Here is an 18,335-nt window from a genome sequence, read left to right as displayed (position 1 = left end):
AACTTTCTCTGGCACCCACTTTCTCAAAAGTAAAGAAGGCCTGACAGAAGCACTCATCTCACTTATTAAATGCATGCAGTCACATTTAAATGGGTTACAGTACAAGAAATGCAGACAGCAGTATAAAAATCACACACAAACCCATCTAAAACAGAAGTGAGCTATACACATCACAGATACACTGCATAATTTAATGTGAACTGCTATTCAGTCCCCAAAAACTTCACACTTCAATCTTTTCAAGCATAAGTTGCAAACTCAGTGAAGTAGTATTCAATCACATGTTGATGTGTATGCTTGCTATGCAAACTGTAGCTTAAAATTGTTCTACCAATCAGTAAAATATTCCAAAAGAAGCTGGACAGTGGTACCATGAAAGGTGAATAAATAAGAGTAAATATGTTAACAAATCCACAGGACAAATCAGCAAACAAATAACACCTGCTATCTTTCCAGCTCAGCAGTCACTATAATTGTAACCATGTGCACATCCCACTCCTTGCCCCTCCAGCCTGCTGATCTTAGCTTCCATTGCTTTTCAGGCACTGAACACATAACCATGTTTTTGTCAATGTCTCTATATGCAAAGACACATAAGGAAAAAATTACTTTGTTCGGAAGAGAAAAGAGAAATCCCAGTCCTCCTCCTATTTTAAGAATTATCATCAAGATTGCCACCAAGTTGAAAGCAATCAGTCTAGAGCAAACATTAGTAATGGAGTCTAAACTTTCAATAAAAAAAAAAAAGAATATTCTAATCCAAGTGTATTCATTTAAATATCTCATGACACAGCCTTCAACAATTACTTTTCCACCTCAGGCAGAAGGGATTAAATACTTGGAATGGAAATCTACAAATCAAAGTTGTTCAGTATCTACCTTCAAACAAATTTCAAACAGCAGGCACATGAAAAACAAAAAAGTAGTTCTTATTGATTACAATTTAGTCTCCCATCCCTGCCCAAGAATAACATTTAGAAATATTTCAGAGACCAAAACTGAACACAACCATTTAGTTTACATTTGTCACAGCGAGCTTGAGTTCACTCTACAGGGCATTTTACAACCAACGTACAAACTTCTGCAGTAACACAAGAAGTTTAACATAGATCTGTGTGGACTCCTCTCCTTCCTCCTTCTCCAAAGCCTCAGAGTATAAAGAAAAGCAAACCACTGTTGCAAGCCCAGGAAAAAAAGCTCTAGTTTCAAGAACACAGCCTGACTTGCTGCTCCAAGGAATCAACGCACGACAGGTGACTGCTATCAGCAGACTCCGATTGCCAGTGCAACAAACACTCTTCTAAATAGTAATAATTTAAAAAAAAAAAATTTGTAGATCTATAGGAAAAACATCTGAACTGTTATTATCCTCAAACCAATTTCTCACATTTCATCAGTATGCCACCAGGCAATAAAATTATGCTGTGGAAGAAGTATGAATTTTACATATGTCTTGTAACGCATATCTTAAATATAGCTCATTTTTAAGACACTGCTGTTAGTGCTACAAAGAAAGAAAAGTAAAAATAAAAAGAACCAAGAAAAAATACTCATAGGGGAGTCATAAAATAAAGTTGACTAATCTGTTCAGTAAACTGGTATGAAATGTCACCACCACCCAAGGAAGCAGTCCTGCCGTGCCCCATGCCATACCTTCCCTTGTGCAGTACACACCTATTTAAGACACTGAATCGCATGAGAAAAGGATTCAGAAGCAAGTAAATCCTGGTTTCAAAGAAACTTATGCCATTACAAGAAAGGAACAGTGAGGCCAGAAAAAACTTCTTTAAAGGACCTGAGCTCAAGCCTCACCAAACATGAAAATAACGTGGACAACAAAACACACATTAAAAGAATAAAAAGTTCGCTATTATATAGAACCACAACCCTGCCTACCTCACACTAATTTCATTGTGGTGACATTTACTGCAGCTATGTGAAATTCAAGTCTGCTGAATTATTTCTTTATAAATCATTCTAACCCAGCCCTCCTTTACTATAAACATTACAACACTAGATACTATGTTAGTACATTGATATATACACCTCCAATTTCAAGACAGAAGGCCGTAGATCAAGTTTTCACCCCTCTGCAATAAAGACTGGCACACCAGTAACACAATATTGTGTTATTAGAACATCTTAAAAGGGTTAACCATCAGATCTGATTGTTTTTAAATACAAAGTAGGTCCTTAAGTGAAACCTTAGAACTTCAAAATTGTGAATCGATTATTACATCTATGTGAAAACCTTGTGATTGCTGTCCATATGTTTACTCCTAGTATATGGAGTCCCAGCTGAACGATCAGCACCTAAAATAATCACAAAATAGGAACAGCACCACCAGTTTTTAAACTTTGAATCTAAGTGTCTAGAATACAGTGACCCTATGATTACACATCTCTGCTTTTATTTGCAGATACTTCTGTAGGCTTCTCAGCACTAATTATATTCATGTTATAATACCAGTGTCTTCCTAATGCTGTAATTAGTGAAAGACATAAACAGCTAAATAAGATTATCGTATTTTAAACATTTGTATGAAACAATAGGTATCATTTGGGATTCAAGTCCTTTTTAAAAACTGACCCTAATCAACATTTTCATGATAGGAAAATGTCGCAAAAAATGAAGGAATTGGAGCAGTATTCAGAGCATCCCAAAGATGTTTTATTTCAGTAGCAAGTGGGTTTCTAATTTTTCCCTTGGAGACACGAGCTACTTATTATACATGTTCACAGCTAGAGGAATTTAAAAGATCGCAACCAACTTGGAAGCAATTCTTAAGTAACAAGAGAATGTTTGTGGTATCTTGCCTCCTGGAAGCGAGTAGGTAGAGCCCTTTCACCCAGCTCTTCCCCTCAGAGAGGGCAAAGCACCACCACACAACAGCTGTCAGAGCAAGGAGGAGTGTGTCAGATGTGTCATCCGACTTTATGGAGTCAGAACTCCTACAGCTGAAAAAGAAGCTCTCCACCTACTGTGGAGAAGTCTCTGTTACTTTCAAGAAGTCACTACAAATAGCAAAAAAAGTGCCAAATCTTTGCCTAAAAAGTCCAAAATCATAGCTGTCACACCTCTCAAGTATGAAATTAACTAATATTCTACACATCTGTAAGACTAAGCTAACAAATAGTTTAATGACTAAGGAGGATAATGATAGATTTCATTTCCTGCAAACAGCAGAGGGCAGATCACAGATGTGAAGTCTTGAGATTCTGTTCAAGCTTCCCACTGAGGAGCTCCAGAAATCTCTCTGCATATCAAAGCTGCTTACAAGGGACTTCTGATGGGTTTGTGGTCTTCAAGTCCAAGGCTTCTGTTTACCTATTTTTGTTATCCAGGACACTTCCCAGAATAGGTAAAAATATATATAATCAATTCTATTTTGGTAACGTGAAATTTCACAAAAATTAAGCCAGAAGAAAGAGATGATACCAAGGCAGCTTTAGGATCCCCTGCTACATATCTGTCTCTTAGTCGCTGTCTTTCAGAAGACAAACCCAGTGAAGGCAGAGCATATTCAGCACAAGTTTTTGTGATGCCTCGAATACTCAGTATTAGATATAGCAAGATCTGTCTAACATGGATGTGGATACCAGTACCAAGGCAGTGGCTAGTAGGTGCTGTTGTGGTCTCACATGGAACTGGAAGAGAAAACCAAGAGATTCAGATAGTTAGAATTCAGTGACACTTGAAGACAGATTGCTAGTTTTGCATTTTCCATGTGCACTGCACTAAAGTAACTCAATTGTCAAATTAGTGACATGGCCTTGAAACCCGGCTTTAGGCCGCTTTCCTAAGAAAATATGTCTCAAAACCTTATTTGATCTTTAAATTGGCATAACCTCATTCCATTCACTGTTTTCCCATTGTTTTTTATTTATTATTTTTTAAAGTGGTCCTGATTTTTTTCTAAATACCAGTTGCATCTAGGATGTACTTGGTGAAAAACTACCTAGTATTTGGGTCTCCTAAAACAGAACTAAATAATTGTTTCTATTTTCCATACAGAAGCAGCCTACAGTTTTCCTTGTTAATCCTAATACCCCTACTTTAAAAAAAGAAACAGTATAAATAATACGGCTGTTCAGAAGGTTCAAAATTCATTTCCTCTTCCTTTCAACAGTCAGTCGCTAAATGAAGACAGATATGACTGGCAGTATCATACACTCCAGGAAGGTTAAGTCCATCCTTATAAGGGTACTACGAGTTCTTAGACTTCCAGGGTGGAGTGGAGGGGGGATTGTTTTTTAAACAAGCACACTGACATTTAATAATATTCTCCACATTGGTCCATTCATACTTGTTTCATAACATCACAAAAGACCTGTAACCATAACAGCATGGAAATCCTGAAAATATTTGTACCCAAAACAAACTTAACCACACAGACTACTTGATTACTAAGCTAATAACAAAAACAAAAAAAAACAACTACCAAATCTAAAGCTTACAGAAGTAAAGCCATGTGAATTTCCTATCACATTACTGGTTTTCCAAGACTTTCTGTTGACTGCAGTCTTACCTAAAGGCAAACTTCACTAACCCATGTTAAAGTAGTAGTTCAGAGTCTGACAAAAGTGACTAGCAAATTGAAGCTGGGTAGCAATATAATAAACATAGGCCTGGCATTAAGCAACATATCCTCAAGGAAACATAGATGAATTCCTAGATAAATAACAGCAAACACACCCTTCAGCTATAAGCAGCACATTGTCCAAGGCTTTAAAAAACAGCTAGACTACAAACTTCTACTCAGATTACATAGCCACAGATAGTTTAAACTGCTTAGAGACTTCCTGCACATTTTTTGAAGACTAGGTTTAAATCTAGACTTTTTTACCCCTTGAACAATATTATTTGAATACACGATATATTTTATGAGGGGAAAAGTGATTGAATATATAAGGAAAAAAGGGTAAATCTAAGCTATCCCAGCAGTCCAAAATTCCCACATAGGTTTGGCAGTCAGAAATTCCCACATAGAGTCTTTTAAAAAAAATTAGCTTCTTCTCAACCGTATTACAGAAGTATTACAATACAAGGAACAGAAAGCAAGGGTTCTGCTCTTCTCAATATACAAAAGATCAAGTAGAGCGCTGCCTCTAGTTCAGACACCAAGAGAAGTATGTAAGTAGAAGAAAACTTTGGAAAGAGCAACCAGGATTCAGAAGGTTTACAAAACAAAACGTTGAGTACAGGCTGAGCAAATTGGATCTATTTTATCCTTCAGCTGTGTTTTCTACAGACCACCCAGAGCCTTTGAATAAGGCAGCTGTTACATAAACAAGAAAAATCAAAACTCTAGTCCACGTTACCCGTGACAGAGGGATAAGTAGTCATTTGTTCAATTTTCTTAAGAGATTAATATTATATGTCAGGAAGCACTTTCAAATGATAAATTGAATGCTAACGAGGCTCTCAAAGTGGGCTAGACAGCAAGCAATCTGTTCAAGTTTTAAATAAATGTGGCCTGCCTAGAAGTAAAGCTATGGAGGAAACCCAACCTGCTTTAAAAAACACCACATTCCACCATGCCTGCTATGTCCCCCGGGCCATGGCAGATCCAAGCCCCTTCATTCACTAGGCCAGGGCCTCTCTGACGCTGCTTGGCACAGCCCCTGGCACAAGTGACCTTTAGAGGTTCTCTCCAGACTTTTCTATAACTTCTGCCTTCACCGCGGTAACAGCATAATCCTTATCAGGATGAGACATTCAGTGATCCAGCAACTCTAATCCATGTGCTCCTAATAGTGCTAACAAGCACTACCAATTAAAGGCAGACACGCCTGTCAAAAAAAAAAACCACCAAAGTACCATTGGTAGCTAAATTCAGCTACAACACGTCAGAGCAGATCTATTAGTCAGGAATCATAGCACATAAACAGTAAACTGTGAAATACTGTGCATGGCTTACCTAGAAACAGTTAAAACTACTTAAAAAGCTTAACACTGATGAAAAAATTAAAACATACAGAAAGTGGCATAGAAAAAAGTACAGTGAGTGTAATTATAGGCATTTCCACAATACACTGGGACCTTGCTCTAGATTTTTTTTATTTAAACAGATAACCTGAAGATAAGTCAAGCGCAATGAAACACAAATGTGTTCTAGAATTTCACCACACTTAAAACTGTATCAGATAAATACATCAAACGTTAGGAAAAGCTGACTTTTCTGGATAAACTCTGAACTTCTGGTACAGTATTATTAAAGAGTACCCACATCAGATGTTGTTGGGTGATTATTATTCTTTTGTAAACTACAAATTGTGGTCAGTTTCCACGAAGATAGACAACTACACTGACCACGTCAGCAAAATAAAGGTCTGGATTTCAGAGATCAGGTGGCTGGCCCCTAAGAAGACAGCACGGAAATATCCTTTTAAGCTAACTACGAGTTTTCAGCTCTTTGGTGCTTATGCTGCTGCTCAAAGCCAGCAACACTGTGAGCTGCTACCAAAAACCACAGACAAGTATCACCAAGAAGGCCAGAAACACGACGGCCTTTCCGGGAACCTCCAACTAAGGAAACCTGGCAGAGGCTGCTGCCAGCGTCAAGGGGGGAAAGGTCCGCAGTGTTTCAAAAAGCCACCCACAGGCGAGGGCCAGGCAGGAGGCAAGGTGGCTCTTTTGACTCACACTACACAAGTCCACGTAGCCGGGAAGCAACGAGCGACAGAAGAGACTTAACAAGCGACCGAGGCACTTCTCTTCCGCCTCGAAGCCGGTTCCCTCCCATCCTACGTGGCCGACTACCCTTCACCCTCCCTGGCTCTCCCGCCTGGGGTTCTCCCCATTCCTACAGCCCCCCGCCGCCGCCGTCCCGTCCCCTCCGGCAGGGTCAGCCGTGTCACTGCCCCTCCCGCAGGCCCGGCTCCCCCTCCGGACACATCAGCAGGTCGCGGCCCGCCCCTCACCAGTCGCTAGATGAATGGACTCGGGCGGGCAGGGTGGGACGGGCGCTGGGCAGCGCAGGGGCTCATCCTCAGTGACACCGGGGCAGGGGCAGGGCCAGGCTGCTGAGGCTACCGCGACAGCTCAGGCAGCGACGGCGGCGACAGCCTGTGCCAGCAGTTCACAGCGGGGCGCAGGAACAGCGACCACCGCACCCCCGAAGAAGCAGGCAGCCGATTGGCCGCAGAGCCGCCGCACCTCGCACGCCGATTGGCTGCGGTTGCCGCCTGGGCTCCGCCTCTCACACCCCCGCGGAGGAGCCCGGATTGACTGACAGGCCGGGCCCGGTCAGGTGCCGGGAGGGAGGCGGGGCTTGCCGTGACGGGCTGTCCCGCGGGGCGCTAGGGTCAAATCAAGATGGCGGGCGGAGGTGTGAGGGGTCGGTGTGGCGAGGCATGTCGGGAGGGAGGGAGGGAAGGGGCTGAAAATAATGGGGAAAGAGGAGGTGAAGGAGAGAAAGCTGAGGTGTTTCAGTGCCTTTTCCTGTCAGCCCTCATGAGACAAGCAGTGTGGGTGTCTGTGAAGAGAGACAATGGGTTTCTGGCAAGATCATGCCTCTCCAGGAGGACTGGAAAGCAAACAGTCACATAATGAGCCTGTCAGGTTTCTAGAAAATAGTGAAGTGAGAGAAAGCATTGAAAAGGCTGTGTTGAGGCGGATTGTCTTAAGTCAATGAAATTTCTGCCAGAGCAAGTGGCCTAATACAGACAGAATCATATAAAGCAGCTTGGGTTTTGTGAGGCTTTTGACACCGACTCAGGCAGCAGTCTCATAAGGAAATTTGGTTTGTGCACAAGGATTTGAAAAACTCCCGTTGGAAAGTAATTACCTGTGGTTCACTGGATGTGTGTTTCAAGTAAACTACCATGAGGGCTCGATTCAATTCTACTTCTTAAGTAATGTCTTGGATGGTGTAATAAGTGGTATAGATTAATCTGGAACAGGATTAAGGTCTAGTGTTTTAGGGTGGGAAGCTAGGAACCAAGACAAGTACCTAACATAAAATACAGAGTAAAAGAGTCACACATCACTTTTTCTAAAATAAGGAAATATATTAATAACATACTACTACCAACAGCCAGAGTTTCTGCGTGTTTCTTTGAAGCCACAGTTTTGTCCCCTGTGTGGTGCAAGCATTAAAAGAATGTAAACCAGCCTAGTTATTTTTTAAACCACAAAACATTTGGAGTTGAAAAAAGTTACATGTGTTCTTCAGCAGCAGTTCAGTTTGGGGAAGATTGAGTAGAAATTGTATGTAGGTGAATCTCAAGCATTTTTACCTGTGCCATCCAACCCAGTTAATGGGGATTGTGCAATCTGCTTTCTGTATTTCACTGTATAAATGTTTGGTTTGCCAGCAGTCATTCACCATTGTAACTAACCCTGCATGCTATGTGAAATTTATTTATGCATGATCTTGATAATGATTCTATTTTTCTAGTTTCTTTCTGCTTCAGTCATATACACATCTCAGAAGTGGCATTGCTCCAAGCATGCTGCCAGCTGGCCTAAGAACATTAATGACTGTCTGGGGAGATAAGGAGGTCCAAACACAGCTGAAGTCAGTCACAAACAATGCTTTGTTGTACAATAATGAATTCAGGTGAATAGCTGGGACAGGCATCCTTTGGAGAGGTAAACAGCACAGTGGAAAGATCAAGAGGCTTAAGGTAGAACAAGGCCCAAGACAACATGAATAGACTCTATATGAGGAAAATAGTTTCTGAGAAGCTGGACTGTCCTTCAGCTCTTTCATAAAAAATACTACTGCAAAGAATAGAAGACTACAACAAAGGACACAGAAAAGTTGGAAAATAATACTGAGTCATGAATAGGACCTGATGGAGTCTGAGTCAGCCAAAACCTTGACAGAATAACCAAAGACTTTTAGCAATGGGTTTCTATGCAAGAGTTTGATGTCCTTTGCAGGACTTTTAATATTTTCATGGAAAAAAAAGATACTAAATACTTTATTTATTGTTTATTGTTCAGGAATTCTAATTGTCCCCAGCTCATTGGTCAGTAGTAGAAATTCCTGCTATCTTGTGCTGCCTCTGCAAAAGCAGCAAGCTAATGAATACCATTCACAGAATCAGAATGATGTAGTTTGATTTGCAGAGATATGTTGAGGTGATAAGGTAACATTGTAGAACAAAAATAGCTCAAACAGGTTGACTTAAGGCTCTGTTTAAATTACTGGTTTTGTTTCGGGGCTTTTTACCAGTGGAAAATGACAACATCGTTGCAGAAAAATATACTATTTTAAGCCTTTAAGAAGAAATTACAGGCAGTGGAGATGAAAAGCTATTAACAAGTCACCAAAGAGTCTTTTTTAATTGGGTAGTCCAACAGCCAGATTTGTGAGTTCCTGAAGCATGTAGTGTTTTCCTGGCAGTTAGGAATCATTCATCTTTTTTTTTTTTTCTCGGTCTGTGGTGAAAAGGTCTGAATTATCACAAATAAATATGTAATTATTTTATAGGAAAAAAAATGTATCTCTCACCACTGTTGTTACTTTTTATAGCAGCTTTAGACTTTTAAGTCAAAAAATCCCTCAAAGAATTGAAAGAGCAGCACTTGAAAACCAAGTATACTTACCCATCTTCAGAATTTGAGGAGGAACATCAATTTTGAGAGGCTTAATTAGTCTACAGAGTGTATTTTTTGTCTCAGTTCATTCACTGTTGAAGGGTTATAGATTGAGCATGCTCCAAATGTGTATACTCATTTAAAGTTAGGTGAGATAGATCTAGGCTATAGGGAACACACTACCCCATTAGGCAGCTTTCTGGTCACCTATGGATCCCATCCATCCATCCATCCATCCATCCATCCATCGTAGTCTGCAGAAATATTGAGGTAAAGTTCCATGCTTTGTCTGCTGCACCAGGCTTAAGCTAATGGAGGAATTAGAGGGGAAGATGTAAGTGACAGTAGGGAAAAAATGTATTCTGCACTTTCTGTTATCACTGTAACAATCTCATAACAGATTTCAGAAATTGATTCTGAATATTGAAAAAAGATGGTAATTACTTTTACCAGCCAGTAACAAAAAGCTCAGTCTATATATCAAAAATGAAAATAATTAATTTTTTCCTTTTCAGCTATGCTAAGTGTCGAGTGACAGATTTCCTCCTTCACATTTCTATTAATGTGCCTTAGCTGGCCTAATTATTACCAGTATCCTCTAGAGCCTTGAGTAATAATTCTTATTGGCAGCAGTAATACTCTCTGCTGAAGAAAAAATTAATCTGCTCCAGGCTTACCTTCTGCTGATACTAACTAAGTTCTTCATGATCTTTCTCTTTTATGAACTTGAAAAAAAGATGACAAAATACTGGGAAATTTGTATTACAGAACTAATAAAGGAAAATTCAGTGTAATGAAAACTACTATTTTTTTATCAGATAGCCACACGCTCTAGCATTTTTATACTAGTAAAGTATCTCCAAATTTATTTAAAATATGTGCATCTTGCTTTAAGAAAGCCTATCTTCTAACTCAAAGAGGCAGGGTTACTCAATTCCATATACCCTCTGAGAAAAATGTGGAGAAGCCTGAGCATCAAATAATAAGGGAAGGAGGATGGTGAAGTATGGGGACTCCCTGAATTCTGCTCAATCTACTTGAGAGTTCCTCTGTGAAGGTGAAGTAGGAAATGGAGATGCAGTGAGTGCCCAGGAGCTTTCACTCAGTCACAAACCGTGGCTTCAGCAAAGTGGGTTCTTCATCTCACAAGATTGGGAACACTTCCATGTAGCCCTGTCGTGTCAGATACTCTGACATCTCTTCTTTAACTCATAAGACTTCCAACTTGTGTAATTAGACCTTGGGAGCATTTCTGATGTCCAAGGTATATTTTCTGTTATTATAGGAGCCCAGGTACCCCAAAAGGATAGTTTGTCACCAGTGATGAGGTGTATGTGATAAGAAAGCATTGTCTCACATATGTACAGAATTGCCATATGAAAAAAAAAAATTTGCAAAAACTTGTGGAAAAGGGCACAACATACATAAAACGAAATGGTAGTAAGAGATAATAATTTGTGGGAACTCTTCCAGGGACAGCTACTTGCAGCGACTGGAGTATAATCTTCAATACAATCAGAAACTGCAGTACCTGTGAAGTGGATGTTATCTGTTGTGATGTTAAATATTTTGCAGAAGAGTAATTTTAAACAAAGTGTTTTCTTATTCTGTGGGAACTTTATTGTATAAGTGCAGCAAGAAAATTCAATTTGTAGTCTATCTTTTCTGCACATCTTCCACGCTCATCTTCCAAAATAGAAGACACAAGGCTGTAGGCTACCTCAGAACGTCAGCCTCCTCTGGAAGGGAGAGGTTGGATGGAAGGACATGAGAATCAAGGATGTTCTCTTGGTCTTCCTAAGGACTTTGTAGTGCATATCTCGGACTCCATAGCCATTGCAAATAACACTGGTGGTCTTGTGGCCATCTCATGGACAGAGAGGCAAGATCATGGTGATTAGGAGGCATGGAGGATCTGTTTATAGCTTCTGAATATGTGGGAGTGGAGAGGAACTGCCTCTCTTGCCTTCTTCTGATGATAGGAAAAAAGGGGTTGTTATTTTCAAAAACTTTTTGTAAATAGTAGGTAAACATGCAGTTTGCAGTACAGCTGTGTCGTGGTTTTGGCTGGATTGGCCGATCAGAACGACAGATGGCCCTTCCCCCACCTCTCCTCAGAGAGGAGAGGAAGAGAGAAGGAGATTTATGAGTTGAGAAAAAAGAACTAAACTACTTTAATGAAAATAATAATAAATAAGGAAATAGTAAATAATAATAGAATAATAAAAATTAAAGAAAAAAAGTATACAATATATACAAAACCGTATTCAGCTCCCAGGATGACGATCACATCACCAGCAGACACAGGGAAAGTCCCAGACTGGCGTCAGCGATGGACAGGAGCTGAATTCCGGAACTAGAGTCAGGAATGCTCAGATCGGTATAAAAGGCAGATGAACAGACAGGGTCCTCCTCAGACGTCAACCATTAAAGAAAGAGCGAGCCAGAACAGCCTTGCCCCTTTGATCCCTCAGCTTTTATACTGAGTGTGATGCATATGGTCAGTTGGTCAGTTTTGGGTGACCTGTCCCATCCGCTCCTCCCTGCAGGTGGGACCTCTCTACACTGCTCCGCTTCTGACCCTCTAACGGGGCAAGCAGCGAAGTTAGCTGACCTTGGTTGTTACAGCAATAAGTCTAAGCAAGAGCTTCTGTGCGTACCGTTCCTTGGTATAATCAGGTCTTATCACTCTGAGAGAGAACAGTGTCTGAACAATATGCTGTTAATTTCAGACTTCAGTCAGTTAGAAGAGGCCCAGCTAAAAAGTAAAATTACAAATCAGAAAATTGGTTCTGTTTTACCTCAAACCAGGACAAGCTGATTTCTTTTTCTGGCCATTGCATGCCCAGATGCAGCTCTTTGGGCTAGGTTGGTGCTATCCCTGAACAAGACATCTGATATGCTTGTCTGGCACTCTGAGAGCTGCAGTGTCCCCAAAACTGCTGCCAGTATGGTCCTGCTGCACTAAGTCTGGGTGGCAGAGGGTGCCCACCTACTGCCAAAGTGCCGTGGGTCAGGATGCACTTCACAGCACTGGGCACAGTGGAATGCAGCCTGTCTCTCTGAGTCTACCAGCATGCTCTCTGCAGGACTTCATGGCCCAGCTGAAGTGGCGCCTGGGGACCTGGGTTGTCTTGCTCCAGCTACATGACCCAGGGGTGCCGGGAGCAGCTGGAGTCACCACTCCTGTCCATCTCTGCAGTGACCCACCACTGTTGTGGGAGGTATTGGTTCCCAAAATGAGGTAGTACGTTAGCAAAGACAGCATAGCATCCCCTTTACATCACCTCCACACAGGTCTCTCCTCTGGCCTTACCTTACTTCTTTCTAGGTCTTCTCTGGGTCTTAAAAACCTCTTTTGAGGTTTTTTAATCTTCCAAACACTGATTTCAGAGTGATTGGGAGATAAAAAACCTCAAGAGATTAAAATCCCCACAGCTACTAGACGCACCTTTGCACTTACCTTGCAGTGCCATCTACAGTCGATAATCTCTTCTGACACTCAGGTGACACCACAGTACAGTCTGGTTAGCAGGTCGCAGGCTTAGCAGAGCAAACCTGCTGCAAAAAACATAACACCACAGTTTCCTTCACACGCGGAGGTTGTCAAGTGCAGGCTCAGGACTGAAGGTGGTTCTCTTGAACTTGTCTCAGCTCTGCCAGTGCCTTACTGAATATTGCCTCAGGCAGTGGGGACAATATTCATCCTTCCTCACTCCTAGCACGGGCCGTCTCCATGCAGAATCAGAGTAAGCTCCTCTACTAGGACTGCTGGAAACAGGAACTTAATTTACCTGCTTTAAATTGTCCCTTGTATGAGTGTGACTCTGACTATTGAGTCCCCTGCGAAATAGGGGGATTATGATTTTGGCTATCAAAAGTATGTTGAAAACTATGAATGAAAGTCTGTATAAGAAATGGTAAATATTTCAGTCCTTAAAATTTGAGATTCAGTTTTGGTTTACTGTGTGATGAAACTACAAATGAATGTGCAGGCGAAACTGTAAAAGGCATGAGTAGAGTCTCTATTTCTACAATTTTTGAAACAAAGATATGCCAAATTGTAGGAGGGGGAAAAAAAAACCCTTAGAAACTAAAAAAGTTCATTTTTTCTTTCAAGTAATTCCAACTTTCCCAGCTATCATTGAGGCCCACTTTAAAAAGATCATGCATATGTGCATTGTATTCCAGACAGAATATATCAGGAAATGTATAGAATATTTTTTTTTAATAAAAGCTGTAGGAATTTTTGATTAATAGCTTTCAACATTAATTCTAGCAACTTTGATACATCCATATGAGTGTCTACTAAAGATTCTAATAGCAAAAGCCAAGCAGCAGCATATCTATGAACTGCCATTCTAATGGGCATAAGTACGATTTTTCTATGACCTGTCACCATAGAACCATGATCATAGCCTTTAAGGATACTGAAAACTTATGAGCATTTTTCCATTATAAAAAATTGCATCTTCATATGCTATTCAAAGTTTACTGAAAGTAAAATCAGGTGTAGTGACAGATTAGCAGTCAAGTCACGATGGAAATAGTCATTTATATGATTTGTTCTGGTTTCACAAAGAGGATTTATAATACTTGATGGATTTCATACACTCTGCTGATTTGTAAGTTTTGATAAAGTAAATAAAAATAAAGTTTGATGTCATTGTTTCTGATTAATTATTTACATTTTTTTGCTTCCAGGTAGAAAACTTCTCTCTCTCCTACTAGCACTGGTTGCTGCAGTATGAACTGCCAGTATCAGACTGCAGATACAAAGGGGTGTTTTATTGGAACTGTAGGCCAAAAAAATCATGAGTGCCTGTGAGACAGCATGGATTGAACAACAGTAATACAAAAACCACTTGACTCTCTTCTGCTTTCTTTCTCAAATGGACAGTAAATTTAATGACCTAGTTCTAGGGCCCAAGACTAAGACCTCCAAAAAAGGGAGCCCAAGGAATGCAATTTCAGCATCTCTCACTGCACTCATAGCTGTATCTTATTTTCATAAAAGTTTGCTCTGAAGAATCAAGCCAGCTCCTATATTTACATTCATTCTAAACTCTTCAGTTGCTCCTGGGCAACCATGTGTGCTGCCTGTACGTATGCTTCTCTTGCCTCTCCTGACTGAGAGGGTACATCTCATGCTGCCAGATGACAAATCAAGATGATGATCCACATCTTCATGACTGGTAGGCTGGATTTTTGCAATATAGCAAACACACCAGAGCACAGTAGCACAAACATAAGCAAAGTGAAGGTATTTGGAAAACAGGAAAAAAAAAAAAAAGGTGATTTTTTTTTCCCTGTCTTTTTTAAAAATATTCCAGTGTTTGAATAGTTCCTATATAGTTCCTGTTAGCTCTGCTAACTGAGACAACACTTCTCCGCTCACTATACCAGTTCCCCACAAAGCACAAATTCATAGTCCTTATGCTCATGTAGTTTGACTTTCTGTGTCAAGCTAGCTTCAAGAACACTTGGAAGATACCAATCTTCCTTTATTGCCTTCACTACACAGGCAATATTTTTAGGTGTGCAAAGGGCAAATCTTTCTTAGCAACTGAACTAAAAGCATGGACCTCTTCCCCAGAGCAACATGGATGGCCTCATCGTCTCCTGTGCAAACTGCTAGAAGTACTCTCTCGTCTGTTCTGGCTGGAATAAGTCTTCCAGTCGCCTGCAGGCAGGCTTCCCAAAAAAGTACAAATCTGTGGATCAGTCATTAGTGTATAAAAGAAGGTGATGGCTAACTGTCCAGCTCAGCTCAGCTGCTGCTGCTCTTTCAAAAGCTTCGTACATATTTTGCCACTAGATGACACTGTCGAGACACATTTGTTCTTTCATCCTGCTTCTCCAAAGGTATTCAGGAAAACCGAGTTTAAAAAAAAAAAAAGCAATATATATTTATTAGTAGCATTTGGGAAAGCCTCATTCTTAATACATGAGGGGAAAATACAATTGAAAAAGCTAAAATTTCTAGCAAATATGGTATAGTCTCCTGAAGTAGAATCAGGGAAAAATCTTTTCAGACTACTGCAAGTAAATGAGTTCATTTTGTATTTAGCTGTTTTAAATAGTTATGGTACCATTTAGAGACAGAGTGAATTTCTTTTACCTAATCACAAGCCTATTCAAATATTATAGAATGAAAATTAGGGAGAGAGGGTGGTGTGTGAGACTTCAATTCAGCCAGGAAAAACACTAGATTTTCCCAAGTTTTGCTGAAGTCCTGTTATCTGGGAACATATGCTTTCCTCACTCAGCTGAGAAACGTCTATTTCTAACATGAAAGACACCTAATAACCAACAGCCAGGAGAAAAAGAAAGGAACCCATAAGATGGACAATTCTTTCCCCTTTTTTTCCCAATAGGGAATACCTAAATACCAAAAGGTATTGCGTGGAGTAGGAGGACTCCATCCAGATATCTGATTGGGACTAGAGCAAATTTGCAATCCTATTTCTAGACCTTGAAAATTGAAATCATCCCTCAGTCATGTGCAGTTCTCCTTCTGACGCAGAGCACGTCCACACGCTCTCGCATTTGTTTGGTCTGGTGGTTATCTGAACAGCTATCTTAGTGCTAAATATTGCTCAGCTACTGCCAAGGTACCTGCAGGCAGTGGGAGCGTTTCCAGGCTCAGGCAGGCTCGCAGAACAGGGAGACTGACCTGAAGTGCCGACTGAGGAACAGTCACAGTCTGATGTAATTTCGATGTTGTTTTGAGCAAACATGCGACTGTTTTAATTTGGCACCATTTGGACGAGAGATAAAAGGGCTTGTGCTCAGAATCTGTAAGTGGCAATTCAGTTAATGTTCAGTACTTCAAAAAATGAAATGAAACCTGTATCATTTGAAATTCAAAAAGATGTTAAAAATGCAGAGGCATTCATTCATTCTTTATTTTTAAAAGTCTTTTTTTACCATGCATACATCTTCCTTAGGTGTTGCTGCTTGAGAGTTTGGTCAGCAGTAAATTGCTTCCAGAATAAGTGCCTGCTACTTCTTGAAAAGCAGTCTTATCAGCTTGGTGCTTTTTAAAATTGTTTTTAAACAGAGTAAACCTGTGAGGGCAAATTACATGCAGGTTTGGGCTACATTTTACCAAGCCAGTAAGTATTTGTTCAGGTCAGTGAAGACATTGTAGACCCACATCACTAGATCTACGCTACATCCTGAAGTGATGTGGATTTCAAAAAAAACCCCTCTTTTTGACCCAAATCAGACCAGATCTTGTTTTGAGCAGAGCCTCACAAACTTGCCTGAGCACAACTGAGCAAACTGCGGCACAGACATGGGAATGAATGTCTAGGACAGAGGATGCGATAGAGAGGCAGGAATTTCGCGGGCCAGCTTTGCTAACAAAGAAAACATTGCATTCTACACCATAGTCTATTACACAGCTCACAGCACCCTTCCAACACCTTTCTTATCAGCAATAACGCTGGAATATTAGTGTAATACTGCCCAGACCACAAGTTTTAGCAGAGGTATGTAACATTTTCCAGATAAGTGGTAAAATACTTTAAAATCACTATGACAGCCAGGAACCTCCAAGCCGGCTCACCGTACTAATTCTATTTCAGCCACTTCACATAATGACAGTGAAAATATAATAAGGAACTCGAAGAGTACAGGCTCCTTCTCCTGCAAAATAGTACAGAAAAAGACTAAGTAAGAAAAATTCACAGATGAAAATGTTTTTTTTTAAAAAAAAGACCGGGGGCAACTCTCATCTGTAAGAGTGCTGGGTATCAGTTCACCCACCGATGACGTAGTAAAGAAAACCCCAGGGGATCCCTGGCTGCAAGACCCTGCCCGCCCCAGGGGGATCCCCTGCCACCCCGACCCCCTGCCCCACTGTGCCCTGACATTTGCTTCATCTCAAGGAAGAGGTCAGGAAGAGTAGGAAAAGCTATTTTGCCACTTTTTGTTCCCCACTAATGGTTGTTTCTCTCTGAACATACCCATTTGTTTGCCAGTTACTCTTCCTTGCTCTCTCAGCTCTATTTTTATAGCAAATAGTAGGAAGAAACAAATAAAGGTAATTTTTCATGCCAAAGCTCATTAAGCAAATTTGGTTCAGCTCCCAAAAAGCGAGGAAAGGAAAAAAGTAACTTGGGAGCCTGTTTTTCCCCGTACTTCAGTAGCATCCTTAATGAGCTGACCTGTGAGAAATTATTTTTGTCTACCTTTTAGTTACCTCAGTAAAGAGTGTGCAGCAATGTCTCACCTCAGCATTGTCTTATGGCTTGGCTCAGCTATACAGCAGCACAACAAAACCTTTATTGTGTTCTTACCAGTGCAGGCACATTTTATACTAAGTGGCGTTATGCTATCCTTAAACCACGGCTGGGGCAAAAGATACTCAGAGGTGGTATTCTGAGATTAGAGACCCATTAAGGAATTTTCAAGTGACTGCTGTTGCACAGCTGCGAAAGGGATGAGACACGATACACAATTTTTGTAATAAACAAGTCCAAATAGATGGGGTTTAATGATATCATGTAGTCAATGTGATGATTCAGTGGTTACTCTGTAGGACACTGCTGTTACAAGCCCTCCTCAGGGTCCTTTTTCTTTCTGCAGGCTGCTTTTATATGACTTAAAGCTTTGTGCTCAGCCTTTTTCAGCATGAGCAGATTACAGCCAGCTTTTCCTCACCTCCTTCCAACAAAGAGCTCTGTTATTACCAGTACAGGCAATATCCTTGCACAGACACATTTCCCCTGTCCTCACACATAGCCAAACACCAAAGCTGGCACAGCTTTATGCAAAG

At 40.6% G+C, this 18,335-nt stretch overlaps 1 protein-coding gene across 4 annotated transcripts in view; it reads right to left on the bottom strand.

The window, feature by feature from the left end:
- IBTK (inhibitor of Bruton tyrosine kinase) overlaps nt 1-7,132 on the bottom strand; it is a 62,031-nt gene extending 54,899 nt beyond the window's left edge. For 3 of the 4 annotated variants that reach the window (XM_054195224.1, XM_054195223.1, XM_054195221.1), the window contains exon 1: nt 6,925-7,132. The gene's annotated coding sequence lies outside the window, so the exon portion shown is untranslated. Of the gene's footprint in view, nt 1-3,606; nt 3,622-6,924 lie in introns of those variants that run through there. The other variant, XM_054195222.1, reaches the window with a different exon arrangement.
- Between the last annotated feature and the right edge of the window lie 11,203 nt (nt 7,133-18,335).

The sequence above is a fragment of the Rissa tridactyla genome, chromosome 3, assembly GCF_028500815.1.
Source record: "Rissa tridactyla isolate bRisTri1 chromosome 3, bRisTri1.patW.cur.20221130, whole genome shotgun sequence".
Classification (NCBI taxonomy): domain Eukaryota; kingdom Metazoa; phylum Chordata; class Aves; order Charadriiformes; family Laridae; genus Rissa; species Rissa tridactyla.
Note: the sequence above shows the minus strand (reverse complement) of the source record. Positions and strands in the feature narration are given on the sequence as shown.